This window comes from Frankliniella occidentalis, unplaced genomic scaffold, assembly GCF_000697945.3.
Source record: "Frankliniella occidentalis isolate FOCC.00 unplaced genomic scaffold, Focc_3.1 Scaffold5, whole genome shotgun sequence".
Classification (NCBI taxonomy): Eukaryota; Metazoa; Arthropoda; class Insecta; order Thysanoptera; family Thripidae; genus Frankliniella; species Frankliniella occidentalis.
The window spans coordinates 2,373,973-2,388,170 of record NW_026267135.1 but is presented as its reverse complement, the minus strand read 5'-3'; positions in this window follow the sequence as shown (position 1 = coordinate 2,388,170).

Genomic DNA, 14,198 nt, shown 5'->3' with positions numbered 1-14,198 from the left:
ACCACCACCACCACCACCACCACCACCACCACGCACGCACACAACTCCAGAGATAAAACAGCGCAATAACAACCGGCATCGCAAACCTTATCTGCCAGAAAGAGTAATAAAACGCGAATAAAAAGTGTTGACGATGAGGAAAAGGGGGGAGGGGAAATGGAGGGAGGGGAAGCCGGTAGCGCCCAAAGACGGACTTATAGGCTCGCTGCGAAACAAACCCACACGCTCAGCCGCACCCACACTAGATGGAGAGAGAAGGGGAAAGGGGGGGGGGGCACATGACGAGGACGAGTAGAAATATTTGCGCAGAGTGCGGCGACGTCCACACCGCGCGTTCCACCCTCCCCTTCCTCCCCCTCCCCTCCTACGTCATAGTCACACGACGCCGTCATCGCAGAAAGGAAAGGGGCGAGTATGAAGTTGCCAAGTCACGTGATGTGACGCGGCGCCGAACCATATACCCCCCCCCCCCCTCTCTCTCTCTCTCCCTCTCCCTCCCTCTCTCGCTCACCAGCGGAAAGGGTGTGTGTGCGCGCGCGCGCACGCTAGGAAATGAATTCGCGGCTGACCGCTTAACGGTTCGTCGTCCTGCTCCTCTTTTTCAGCGGATCAACATCGCAACACGTCGCAGCGAGAATTAACAACATAACAAAAAAAAAAATTGCAGCAGCAACAAAAAGACACACAACATTCGACCCAACGCGAGCACAAAAAGAAATATACAACATAGGCGGGATGCTATATGGAAATAATTATTCCCGATCTCGGGCGATAATGACACGTGCTGCGCATTAACGGCGTAATCACCGCAATAATTATTATAATGATTGGCTCAGCGAGGATGATTCCGGTTACGGGGCCATTAAGGTGCATTAAGAGCGGTACGCACTCGCATTACCCCGTGCGTGTGTGGGCGCAGAGCGAGGGAGAGAGAGAGAGAGAGAGAGAGAGAGAGAGAGAGAGAGAGAGAGAGAGAGAGATTTGGCTTGAAATCGTAAATTTTTTGCAACATATCTGTGATGTTTTCAGGACGACATTATTTTAGAAGAACCAAGATCTTCATTGCAATTAGTAACACTGGTGATGATGATAAATTTATAATAATGCAACAACAAGCGACACCACTGCCGGGTGGAGCAGAACGTCGAGGACAGGCGTGGCGGCGGTGCACTACTTGCACAACCACCACCGGGTCAATAAGTAAGTTGTCAGTTCAGAGGTTGGTCGGCACAAAGCCGATGCCACTCCTTTCCCGCCATCTCCCGCCCACCGCCCGCCCCCGCTGCACCCTTTCCAGCTGACACCAGCAGGCAGGAGGAGGCGGAGGAGGGAGAGCGGGGGAGAGCGCGCTAGGCGGGTGGCCGCTTACGGCCCACTGGCATGCAAGCGCCAAAGAGTCACATTGGCGGACCACCTGGGGGCCGAGGCCGTAGGGGGAAGGGCAATGGGAAACATATAGGAATACGGAGACAGAGAGAAAAGAGGGAAGAGACAGACAGCGAGGATTCACTGGAAATCCATGTGTACAAATGTGTCGCAAATAGCAGATTAGTAAAAAAAATTAACACACTTATTCTGCGACAGAATTGTGCACACCAGATTGTGAGACTGAATTTCCCCACCTGCAGAGATTCGCACACATTGGGCAGGGGGGAACATGTCGTAAGTTTTCAAGAGTGCGTGTGAATATGCCTTTTATTACTCACCTGCGGGTGCGTAGTGACATTCGCACACTTTGGCGCGGCCGTGCCCACACACTTATTGCCCGCGCTGTCATTTGTTTTGCATGTCCGGCGAGCGGCCGCCGGTCACGCACGCATTAGCTTGATGGGGCTCCGGTGCGTGCCGTTTCTCTCCTCCTCTATCTTATTATCTCGACCCCCTTCCTCCCCCCTCCCCCCCTCCGCCCAACCCTCTTTCCCTTCTTCACTCACTCACCCCCTTCACTTGCCTCATCCTCTTCTTCTTAACCCCCCCCCACTCCCTTTTCTCTATTGCATTTGCTTCACACAGAAAAAGTGAACAGAGTTTTCAGCAGCACAGCGGCGCGCGTCTTATGATATAGTTACGAAAACCGAAATTGATTCCTTCCGCCGCAAGGACAGGGATAGGAAAAAAAACCCAAAAATGTTTGAAAACAAGCGAGGAAGTACCGGTATGATTTTATTGACACAGTGTTCTTGCACTTTTACAAAACTTACTTAGATTATAATCTGTAAATTTACATAACTTACAATCTTTCGCCGTTGTTCAACGAGCTATCTCGTTCTCTCACATGTTGATGTATTTGTAAATGTTTTTGTGCAAGCGTTTGCGATTAAGTTGAGCGTACGTTTCGTTTCTTACAAATTTTTACGCAAAAACGCATGATTTCGTATAAATGAATTCATATGACTTTTCAAACCAACGCAATGAGTGCAACAAACTTTCATTGCTTCAATTCCTGAATACATTTAAAAAAATACGATCCATCTAATGTGCACACATTTCTTGACTCGGTTTCACGAGGATTTTTTTTTCAATGAGATAGAAGAAAAGACATTACAGGTAGAATGAAACAAAACCACGCACACATGCACGAAAAACACGCTCTCCAGCCCTCGGCCGTCAGCCTGGCAGGTCAAGCGGGGCGCCATGCAACGCACGCGTGTTCGGCGGGTCAGCCTACCCCGAGCCTCACAGGCGCAAAGGCAGCCGCGCCACCTCGAGGTGGCCGGGCCAAGTCGACCCCCTTACCTTCTCTCTCTCTCTCTCTCTCTCTCTCTCTCTCTCTCTCTCTCTCTCTCTCTCCCCCTCTCTCTCTCGCTCGCCGCACTTCTTTCCTCGCCCACCTACTTTCCAAGTCCAATGAGAAATAGCACGCCACGGACGCCCACGCCGCCACACGTTTCTGCCGCCTCTTGTTCGTCTCTCTGTCTCTCTTTCTCTTTCTCTCTCACTCTTCTCTTAGTCTTTCGTTTTCTTTTCAACACAATCTCAAGTTCTTTTTATCTTCTTGTTTCCCTGTACATCTCCTTCACATTTGTCTTCTTTTGCATTCTGTTCTCGACTTGCGCCACTAAGTGAGGGGCGGGGAACCGAAGACAAACTTAAAGTTACACACGTAATCAGTTGCTATAAATGTGTGAGAGGGAGGACGGAGTAGAGCGAAAGAGAGCGAGAGAGCGATAGAGTATGTGTGTGTGTGTGTGTGTGAGAGAGAGAGAGAGAGAGAGAGAGAGAGAGAGAGAGAGAGAGAGAGAGAGCGGGGGGGATGCAATCCGCGCCTTTGAGGAGCCGAGGCGACAGCTCATTATCAGTAGAGGGCTCCAGCTCCAGAGCGGGCGAGCGCACAGACAGACCGACAGGAGGGCAGACAGTCGAGCAAACAAAAAAAAAGCAACGAGATCAATTTCCTCTATTTAGGCGGTCGCCCCCAGCCGAGCCTCTTCCTTATCCCAGCCTGATTTCCCGACGATCCAATCCCATCCGGCCTTAGGGCAGGCGACATCGAGGAGAAAATGATCGAGTTAATTCGCTCGCAGAGAGAGAGAGAGAGCAGCCGTGGCGGCCGCCGCCCCCGCGCGCGCTTCGGCCGCCCCTTTGGATCGCCCCGCGCCTTATTTCTAGGAAAATTGCGTCAAAAGAAGTCGCGGCAGGCGCGACGGCCCGATACCGCCCCACCATCCACAGTTATTACCACCGTGACAAAAAAATAATAATTGATACTTTATTTGGTAGTATAGAACATGAAAAAGGAAATTAAAAAGTGTCTATTTATGTTGGCGTGAGCTTCTTGCACGTAATTATTACAGAATATACTATTTTAAAAATAACAATGTCACCAAATGGTAAATGAAAACTGATACGAAAGAATGGTTTAAAATCTAACCATCTGATCACGCAATTATTCCCCCTTCCCCTTCTCTTCTGGACAATAATAACTTACTTCACCACGACCGCCACAGCAACAACAACAACAAAAACAACAACCAAGAGTTCCCCAGGGCGGCTTAGCGCCGCTTTCTTCCCCCGGCTACTTTACTGCTGACCTTAATGAGGCTCCTATTCGATACTGGCTGCTGGAATACGAGAGAGAGACCGGCCCAAGGACTCTCCGATAACGAAACTTTGCACTGGTAATAAAACGGCGCGTCCTCTCTGGAATTCCATTAGCCGACGTCGCGATCGTCCCCCCTATCCCGCGCGTCGCACGCTTCGACTCTCATGTGGAGCTTGTCCAGTCGCAGTTGTCTCCGCTGTGCCAAGAGCGGAGCACAACACTCGCGCAGCACTCATGCACGGTAAAACGAATGTCTTAAAATCCGAGAAAATTTCTTTTCATATGCTGTTAACCGTACTTCGTATAACATCTAAAAAAAATGTACCTTTGGTGGGTATTATTTAACTTCGTGACAATCGATCGAAAAATTGTTTATGTAACTAATAATTTGTTGTTAGAATCAAGATTAAGTCGTCAGAACAAGCTGTTCAGTGCTTGAGGTAACACATTCGTTCTAAAAACAAACCACAAATTTTCTCCTGCAGCGACGTGCTTCGTTTTAGCCGGTTTTAGCAACCAACTCTTGGCTCTGACAACTGAATCTGTTTCTGACAACATATAAATTACCCCAACAATTTTATGATCGATTGTCACGAAATTAACTAATATTTAGTTCTGCTGACCAAGTCATTTTTTCTGTGGAGAGACAGTCTCGGGTACTATCTAGAAATGCTTCACTATTCAGAGGCATGGTTTAATTTTTGTATTACACCCAGGGTTGAAAACAACTTGTTAATTCCTCTTGGAGTGAGAGGGTCGGGGTGGGGGGTTAAAATATGTATATTTTTCCCTTGATTAGCGTGGTGTGTCCTCTACTCGCTCTTAGGACATCGCAATGAGCCGTCTTTGAATGCGCTTGTCATAAGTTGAGCCCCGGGGACAAACGGATTAATCAGCGTTTCAATTTGCTGCATTCAGAATCCACAGAGGGCTGGCGAAGGGAAAGGGGAGAGGGAAGCGTAGGAGGGGGGAAGTCGGGGGTACGTCAGGATGAGAGCACGGGTGGCCCGGGGCTGGGTGAAGGTGTACCCGGGAGTACCCACAGCACCCTCCCAGCACTGAGCCACCGATGGATTAACTTTTATTTGACCGGCACACTTCCCCTTTGATGTCGACCTGTTTGATTGGTATGAAGAAGGAAAAGCAAGCGGCGAGAGTGAGATGAGAGGGTGGGGGAGAAGAGAGAGGGCAAGAGGAAGAGGACGGGAGAGAGAGAGAGAGGGGGGGGGGAGAGAGTAGGGTCGTCAAGGCATCAAAGGCAGCCTAGCCCTATCTTCTAGTCTCCTGCAGCTACGCAGACACCGCCTCTTCGCTTACCAAGTCTCTCCATGTTTCCTTTTCTCCACCCCTTCTCTCCCTCACACACACTTATTCCCTGTTGTATTCCGTTAAACAATTGTCAGCCCTTTGGCATACCAGAGTTTTTAATTCCTTTCGGGACGGCCAAGTTTTAGACCGTGGTAAATTTTGGCAAATAATTGCATGATTTTAGGATTCCCTCAAAGCGAGAGGCGCAAAGCACAGAAAGCCTCGGATTACGAAAAAGACCTTTCCACCATTTTAGGGAGAGCGAGCGCCGCAGCGCCGCTCGGCGCCACCATCTGGAGAACGCGCACAGAGGGTGCCCCCATCCTCCGCACGCGGCAGAGGAAGTGGTAGTAAGTGAGAACTGACGCGAGACCCGCGGCGCAAAAGGGTATAGGAGTCCTTCTCTTGCGCGATAGGTGCGGCGAGAGCAGTGACCGGCCGGCGAGCAAAGTGGGGGAGCAGCGGGCACTTGGCGATGTCGTCAGGGGGCGCTGCTCGTTTGCAACCATCTTCCTCCTCACACAAACGCACCCACACACAAGACAAGGAAAGTGCGAAAAATAAAAGTTTTCGCTCGTCCGAAGAGAAGCGAGAACACACACAAAAGCAGTGTCACGTATACACACAATTTGGAAACAAGATTCCCGCGCACCGTATAGCGGTTAGGGGCAGCTGGTGTAAGGGGCACCGCCGCACCCCCCAAGTCCTAACTCCATTGGCCGAGAGGAGCAAGGCGTGAGAACGAGGCGGGGGTCAGGAGGGGGGAGGGGGAAGGGGGGTGCAGGCTCGCCCCGCGCGCCCGCTGAGTTGTGTTGATGGGCGCGAGGCCGAGCGGGCCCCCCTTTCCATTCCCTTCTCGCTTTCGCCCGCTATACACCGTCCGAATGACTGCGCAACTTTCAGCAGCGCGCGCGCAAGAGTGTTTTTCTCTCTTCTAAAAACCTTTTCCTTTTCGGGGGGGTGCGACTAAACGGCCCTCTTAGCGGGCGTGGCGGTGGCGAGGAGAGCGCGCAGCGCACGGCGAGATTTCGTTAGACTACTACACAGCAGTACTTCCGGTGTGTTGCATCAGAATCCATCGTCCATACCGGAGCGCTCGCTCTCGCTTGCGCGTGAGACTCTGAATTATTCACGGGAAGCTTTTGAAACAGCACAGGCCTCCACCTTCTAAACACACACACACACAGCACTTATTCTAGCCACAATGCCCCCCCCCCCTTTTTCACACACACACAGACTGCACACCGTGCGTGGGGCAATTGCCCCGCGCCTGTATAAACTCACCGAAAACAAGTGTCACATTTGTTCTCATCATCAGCAGGCCCCGCTCTGAGCGCGTCAGGGCTTTCCAGGCCCGGAAGGCCGCAGGGGGGGGGGGGTGACTATTGTGTCGTCGCAGCGCTGGTGGCCCTGTGCCACTACTGACACACACACACACACAGCTTTCTAGGCTGCTCTGCATATGCGTGGCTTTCAGATGGGTGAAGAACCTTCCACATACGCTCTTCAGCCTCTTTTTTACCCACCGGCTATGGTCTCGAAATGAACCGCAGCCAGCAAACCCCTCACGGCGAAACCTCCCCTTCAGCCCTCCCCCCTCCCCCCTCCTTCCTGCCCCTCCCCAACCGGTCGCTAATTTTGGGAAACACTGCGGAAGTTTTGGACGAGCTGACTGCTTGGGGGGGTTGAGCCGGCGAGCGCGCAGGAGCCAAGTTTGCGGGAGAGGAGCGTGAGCGGAACCGGCGACTGTAAAATTAGAGCGTCGCGCGCCCTGAACGGTTCGGTAACGAGGGCCGACATGACGGGCCGCACGGCACGGGAGGGCTGCACCAAAACTGTGTGAATGTCGCACACGAGCAGGTGTGTGAATCCCATTCGTACAATGGGGACAAAGTGTGAGTTTCAAAGAAAAAATCACGCACCTTACATTTTCTCCCCAAAGTGTAATGGGCTTTAACACACCTGCAAGTGTGCGACATTCTCACACCTTCGAATTTGTGACACTCCCACACTCACAAATGTGTTACATTGACGCACCCGAGGGGGCAACAACTCCGGGAGACATCTGTGCACCTGACGGGGAATCATCAGGATAAAAATTTATCTAAATCAACAGAAATCAATTAAACTAAGCAGGAAACTAGTGGAACTGGTGCAAATTAGTCAAAATAAGCGTTTTCTACCAATAGAAAACCTACGGAGGAAATATAATATAAGCGGACGGGAATCACTGGGAATCAAGTATTTTGGGAATCATGCGAGTACACATCAAAAGGAAGTTATTGCTCCCTCGGACACACCTACAAAAGTGCACCTTCCACACACTTTGGCTTCCAATGCGCACACTGCAATCTGAAATTCTTTCCAAAGTGCTTTGATTCTTTACTGCTACACGGAAAAATGATTAGTTATCAGAGCGAATACATTGGCTGATTTAGTGACAGTCAAGAAATACGCTGTGACACCTACGAATAAGGAATTTACCCGTATTTTCGGGTTTGCTATATCGCAACATACTCTTGTCTCTGACTACTAATTCTTAGTGCGACAGCGAATTTCTCGACTGTCGTTAAATTATAAGCCAATAATGTATTCGCTCAGACCAAACTAATCTTTTTTTATTTGTTTTTCGTGTAAACAACACGTTAAGCCACCACAAATTATATGCCCCTGCGACCGAGGAAGTTTCCCGCACGTCTTTTGCGCGGACAGCGCGCGCTGACCTCTCTGCCGCGACCTCCCCTTGCACGCCGATCCTATCTCGGCCTGCTCCACGCGAGGCCCTTCCCCTTCCCTTCCCCCGAGAGCCGGGCGCACTCTACCGCACTCTACCGCACTCCACCGCACTCTACGGCGCTCATTACTCGCATTACAGCAGCCGTTTTGCGCACAACCGTATCCCGTCATTTCCTTCTTCAGTACGTCCGCGCGCTATGGAAACTCGAGCCCCATCGGCGGACGGGCGGGCAGCGTGTTGTCGAGGAAGCTATGTTGCTACACGCCTTGCCCCCCACCCCACCCCACCCAGTCGGTCGGTTGGCTTAGGAATTGGTATACGTCGGAAAAAAAAAACAGGAAAAGTTGAAAAAAAAAACCACGAACTCTCAGTCAACTCAGAATGCGTACAAGGATACTTTAAATAAAGTGTACATGGTAAGTATGGTAAGTATATGTACTTTAATTAATGCATACATGGCATGTACGCTTTTATAAATGCGTACATCGGCATGTATACATTAAAATATGCATGCCATGTACGCTTTATTTAAGAAAACAATGAACGCATTATTTTGAATTGACAGAGAAAATTTTGAAAAAGCATTCTTTTGTTGTTTTTACCCAAATTTTCACGAAAAATGTACCGAAAAAAACACGTTCTTTTCTGAAAATCATGAGCTTTTCCGAAAAAATTTAAATCTCTAGGTCGGCTACACTGTCGGCAACGACTCGCGATAATGAATGCAAATGCGTGTGCGTGTGCAATCGCGCCCTGCAGCGCCGCCGCCACTCGCGCGCGCGCGCTACTGTACTTGTTTCGTAATTTTGCATTTACGACGTGCTTCAAACGCGAAACGACTTTTCATTTTTTTTAAACTGAGCCACCGCGTGTTTTTATTTTTATTTATTTTCTTACCTTTATTTTTTTTTTCCTTTTTACAACGCCTCTGCAGCAAGGAAAAAAAAGTTTGAGCTTGAGTCTTGAATGTTATCTGGGCGTGGTCCGCCAGGAGTGGGAGCGGCATATACCTCTTTATGGCCCTGTGACTATGGTCTATTCATGCAATTAGCACGCCCCAGCTGCCGTAAAAAGGCGGGGCGGGGCGGGGCGGGGTGGGGGGTGGCCAAGACATTACCTCGTGACCGCGGGTCTCTTAGCCCCTTCCCGTTTCTTGGAGGTCACCACCTCTGATTGTCCGAAGCGACTCAATTTCGCGCGCGCGCGAAATCTCTTACAGGGCAATCCCACCCTGATAAGTTAATTTGCAAAGGATTTGTCGGCGTTGGTAACATGCGAGGGTCTGCTTTTGATTCGACGAAAAAACAACCCGTAACGCTTTCCAAACAGCCGCCAAAATAAAAGTGTTCATGTGAAATCACGGCAAAAGCCCAAACCCTTTGATTATAATTTTTTAGTCGCACGCCCATGCTTTTTTTTTAACTCCACAACATTTTTTTTCACGATATACACGGCCAATAATCGTTTATGCACCCGCACGATTTGTTTTGGCAGTGTGCCCAATGCTCCACCCCCTCGGTGCCCGCCCGCACTGCTCCCGTAGCCGGGGCGTAGCCGGGGCGTAGCCGGGGCGTAGCCGGGCTCTCTCTCTCCCCGCCGCCCCTGCGCCGTACTTTGGCTAACTTTGCACATTTCTCGCGGCGGGCCCGACCTGCACCACATTCATTTTCCGCTCTGTCGACTTTGGGCCGCGGTTCATAAGAATGTCGGAACTTGGTTGCGACGCCCCGGATGGTTATACACCCGGGCCACGCCCCGCCGCGCCCCGCCACGCCCCGACAGAGACATGTACGACTCACTAATTTCAAAATTAGCGTCAAGCAGCTGGCGGCAGCGGCGCCGCGCCGCCGACAGAACCCCTGCTTCCTCCCTCTCACCTACACACACACACACGCACGCAGACACAGGGCAAAAAAAGGGGCTTTCTGCGAAACGCGTTTTCTACACCTCCACAGCACAGCACACAAACGAAAAACTGTTTCGTGTTCCAAGCACATTATTCTTGCCTTTTTCAACTGCATAATGCTTACCCAACTTACTCTTGAAACAAGCTGATATTATCTTTCAAACAGGAGAAAAAACCTCATTCTACATTTCGGAGTTCTACTTTTCTTTAGGATCCTCGACACCTGCTTATAGGCGCACACTACACACTGTGGCGCAGACGACGCCAGTACAATGTTGCAAACAACTGCAGCGGCCCCCGTGGCATGATCCGTTTGTATTGCTGCAAACTGCCTGCAATTTGTCGCCCGCCCGCCGCATGTATCGCCCGCAGCATGCACACGGCCGGCAGAGGCATTCGGCGCGCAAGAAATGAACGGCGGCGACAGACGGACGGACGGACGTACGGACAGAGGCGGAAGTCACTGGCAAGGAATATATATATGAAACTTTGTAGCAAGCTATAAAAGCTTTAGGAAAGAAAAGAAGGAAAAATAATTTAAAGGGCAAATCGAGCATACTTTGCAGAAAGTCACTCAGACATAAGCAATAATAAAGCAAAAATGAAGTAGAAATAAAAAACTTGAAGGGATTCAATGGAGCATACATGCCAAAAGTCAGACTACATCATGCTATAAAAAAAGGAAAAAGAAAGTATGAAGGGCAAATGGAGCATGCACACAATGCAGAAAGTAATTCGCTAAGACTTCATCAAGCTACACGAAAAAAAAAGAAATAGTAATAAACAAAACTGAAGGGCAAATGGAGCATACATTAAGTACATCTCCGTGCACTTGACTGCTTCATCGTGTCAACGCGGCGCGACACAATTTGCACCCGCCAGGGGGGTGAGGAGGAAAGGGGACGAGGAGGAGGAGGAGAGGAGGAAGGGCCGTGAGGGGAAGACGCGCCCCGCAAATAATTAAACTGGCGCTATGCGGCCTTTCGCGAGAAATGATTGTCAAATAATGACAAGTACACCGAACCGGAATGCAATCAAGGCTCACGAGCAGAGACAGAGAGACAGAGAGAGAGAGAGAGAGAGAATGACGATGGCGAGAGAGTCACAAGGAGGTGGAGGAGGTGGTGGTGGTGGTGGGGAAGGTCAATTTGCATTATGTTTAATTCATGGTTGCAGCCACGATGCAGGCGGACGCCGACAGACGGCGCGCGCGCGTGGATGGCGTCGTCGCTCTGCACTCAGACACAACTTACCGCGTTCTGCGTGCAGCACCCGCCGCCGCGCACGCGCACCCCCTTCTCTCTCTCTCTCTCTCTCTCGCTCTCTCTCTCTCTCTCTCACTCACTCCGTGTCGCACAAACAGAGCTCCGCATAGTAGTATTATAATGGCCGAGAAATATGGACAAATTGCTTTTCCCGCGCTCGCGCCGCCCGTTTGAATTACGCGCCCAGGGCAATTTTTCACAACTTTAACGGCCGCCGCCCAGAGGCTTTCGCCCGCGGTACGGGACTCCTCCGCTAAACGGATTCGCGAACAACACCCCTTTTCCCTATAAAATGCCCGCGAGCGGCGACAATCCGCACATTTTCGCCATATAAAAGAGGGTGAGTCTTCTACATATTGGTATAAGTGCGAGGATACACAACATTTCAAAATGTATGGAAAAAATGGAATCGGCTCTCAAAATGGTGTAACAATCATGTCACTCACGACGCGATTGTGTGTGTTACATTTATCACGCATCCTCCAGTGTTCGAATGCCAACACACTTTAAACAGTACAACTTTCATAGCTTTCATAGCTGTGGGCAGCAGCAGCAGACCATCTGCTTCGCAGCGTCGTACTCATTCGTCCCCCTTATTTCCCTTTTTCTGTTTTTCGCCCCCTTTTTCCTCTTTTCCCTTGCCGCGAGCGTGGTCGGCCGGATATTATGGCGACAGACCACTTGAGATGGCTACATAAATCGCAGCAGCCCCGCCATTTGTATCGATATACTGCAGCGCGCCACCTGTGCATCGGGCCATATATCAGCTGGCTGGCTGGCTGGCCGCTCGGTCTGCGCGGTCGGCGGCAGGACAGAGCCAGCCCGCGCAGGCAGCGCGGCCAGCGCTGGGGTTTTAAATTTTCCAAAATTGCCGAAAAAAATCCGAAAAATTGCCGAAAATTTTCCGAAAAAAAGGAAACTTTCCAAATTCCAAAATCTGAGAAATTTTCCGTTTTTCCCGGTTATTTTCTTCTTTTTTCGAAAATTTTCCGGAAACTTTCCGAAAACTTTCCAGGGCTTCCAACCCTGGCCAGCGAAGCCAACGCAGCCCGCGCAGCCAACGCGTACCTGCGTGTAAACATACACTTAGCGCCTCTGCACTGGAAAATAACGCAAATAAAGTCGCCCCTTTGCAGGCGGAGTGAGATACATTCAGGGTTTAATGCCTTCGTAAAGGCACTAACGAGCCAAAAATGATTAAGCATATTGCACCTTTGGTAGTTGAAATGCATTTGTAAGGACCATTAAACCCGTGGCAGGTTCTTAATGAAAAGGTGCGACTTATCACGGTTGTTTTCCCAGTGTGGCAACGGAATAAGTTGTTTAAAAAATGTTAATAAATTTCGTCTTTCAACGATAAAAATCCCGTCAATAACCGTTTTTTTTAATTAAAAATAGCAAGTATTATTTATCAATTTCGTGTACCCTGCGGCCATTTTGAGTGCGCAATCCCGCAGCACTGGTCCGTATTCACAGTTACATAAAGGGTACAAACTGTTCGTAGTGGCATAAAACGTATTCAATTAGTATTTATTAAGATCGCTTTCAAATTTGTTTCGGTTATACACGGAGAAAACACGTAAATGACTTATTCTCAAATGGATTTGGTAGAATTTTTTTTAGATTTACTGTTTTGCGATTCGCGATTGAATAGCTCCGCTGATCATGTCAGGGGGATACGGCATTGCAGGGGTCGGCTGCAGGGGCGGGGGCAAATGGAAGGGTAGTGCATTGTGGGAGAGAGAGAGAGAGAGAGAGAGAGAGAGAGAGAGAGAGAGAGAGTGTTGCGGGTGTGATTTATTTGCTTATGTGCGCGAAATGTAATACACTGAGCACGCCCTGCGCAGCCTGAGCCTGCTGGTGTGTGGCTGTGCCTCCCCCGAGCCTCCCCCACCCCCACCCTTCCCGCTTCCCTCACCCGCATCCCCCTCCGCCACAACCCCCCAACCAGCCGTCCTCTCCCCACCCCCGCCATAGCCTTCTAGCCGTTTTCTTCAATTCTTCCTCCACCTTACCTGTGTGCTGTTACGTATGCAGAATGCGTTTGGCAGGCGGGGCTGCGACGTCGGTGCCCCCCCTCCCCTACCCCCTCCTCCTCTCCTGCACCCCAGTCCGCCCCGGGGGCCACTGCAACGCCAACACAGAGCCAACACTACCATACCAACGCCACGACCGGTTCGATGAGTTTAGCCAGTGCCGTGAAAAGGGGTAAAATGCATAACAAAAAAGGTGAAAAGAAAATACTGTGCTAATCCAGCAGTAACTTATTCTTAGCGCTTTCTTTTCTTGTACAGTCCTAAGATTACTGCGCTATAAATGAATTTATCATATCACCTGGATATTATTTTTCAATTTGACGATGATACGCTTCACAATAAAGAGATTTTGCTGCCGCGTTAAAGACCCTTGAATAGTGAGTGAGTAACAAAAATCGCGGTTACCCAAGGGGAACAAAAATTGAAAATAACTCCCGGAAAAGCACTTCTTTTCCCGGGAAATTTCAGAACCCTGAGTGAAGCGATAAACGCGAAACAATTAGAAGCGACGAGCCCGGACGAGCCGCTCCTCTGCCACGTCATGGCGCAGTCTTCCGCGCCGCAGATGAGTGGAGAACGACTTGGCAAAACTACGAGCGGACGACGACGGAGAGTCGCCTGGCTGAGCCGGGCGGACGGGGTGGAGTCGGCCGGCCCTATAGCCAGAGCCAGCCTGGCTCAGCTTAATTTCTCACTGTCCGCACCGGCAAACTTTGTCGAGTGCTATTTTACCAGACTGCCTGCCTCACTGCTGCTGGCCCGCCCCGCCGCCGCCGCCGTCGCGTTCTACCGCGAGGACTGAGCGAGCGAGAGCAGCAGAGTTTTACGTACACACCGCGCGAATAGTGTGGGAGAGAGCGAGAAAGGGGAATAGAGAGAGAGAGAGAGAGAGAGAGAGAGAGAG